Below are 1,425 nucleotides of genomic sequence, written 5' to 3'. Positions count from 1 at the left end.
TTTATATTATATTATTTTAGATAATTTGAATACATTCAATAATATATAATTTTTTTTTAGTTTAGTCTTTTATTTCTAACATAGTATCAGAGTCATGGTATTCTCTTTGAGGAGGATATGTTATTTTTCTTTTGATAAAATCACCGTGTTAGGTACTAGACAAATGACATAACAAAATATAGAGATGAAAAATTAGAAATTTGTATAAAATATGGAAACAATTGAATAATTTTTTTTTGAAAATTACAACTTCTCTCTATTACAAGAAAATTACTATAACACTCTCTTTTGACAAAATGAGAATACACCTCTCTCTCTATATATAGGAGAAAACCTCTCAAAGAAATAAAATTCTCTATGTGACTCAATGTTACTATTGTTCTTGTTGAATGACTTGATTGAAATGAATTAAAGAAAAACTCAATTTATAGGTGAGTCTTTTCAATATGAACCATTCGTCCATTAGAAGTATATAATTTTTCTATTTTCAATCATTAAGATTCTAAGGTTATAAACTAGGATTGTTATTACCTTTCATTTTATTTAGTTATTATTTATTTATTTATTTTCTAAAGTTAGCTTTACTAATTTTCACAATCTCCCACTTAAAGCTAATTTTGATAAATTTTCAAAATTCATGTTGCTCATGTATTCGATAGGCCATATGAGGACTACACCATTCAAACTTTTCTCTGTTGATTGATTTTGTCATGGCATCTGCTAGGTTATCTTTCGTGTGAATCTTCTACATATCAACACTCCCTTCTTCTATTACCTCCTGAATAAAGTGATGTTGTACTCTAATGTGTTTTGTTCTTGAATGAAATGCAGGATTCCTTGCAATGTGCAAGGCACTCTAACTGTCACAATACACAAGAATCTTCTGTTGTTTGTGCCCGAGTTCCTCCATCAACCTTTGGATCCAAATAGCTTCCTTGCATACTTGTGTAGCTGCCATATATTCAGCTTCTATAGTAGATAAAGCTACAACAATCTGTAATTTAGATAGCCATCTCATAGCTCCTCCTGCAAGCATGAACACATATCCTGTAGTAGATTTTCATTTATCCAAATCACCTGCAAAGTCTGAATCGACATATCCATTAACAATGAATTCCGATCCTCCGAAACATAATGCAACATTTGAGATCCCTTTGATGTATCTCAGGATCCTCTTAACAACATTCCAATGCTCTTTACCCAGATCTGCCATAAATCGACTTACCACCGCAACTGCTTGAACAATATCTGGCCTTGTACAAATCATGGCATACATAAGGCTTTCCACTGCTGATGCAAATAGTACTCGAGAGATTTCCATCCTCTCTGCTTCACAACTAGGGCACATACTTGAGGATAATTTGAAATTCATAGGAAGTGGGGTTGAAATTGTCTTACATTCTTGCATATTAAAGCGTTGCAAGA

Source organism: Arachis ipaensis, chromosome B03 (assembly GCF_000816755.2).
Source record: "Arachis ipaensis cultivar K30076 chromosome B03, Araip1.1, whole genome shotgun sequence".
NCBI lineage: Eukaryota > Viridiplantae > Streptophyta > Magnoliopsida > Fabales > Fabaceae > Arachis > Arachis ipaensis.
This window is presented reverse-complemented; position numbering follows the sequence as displayed.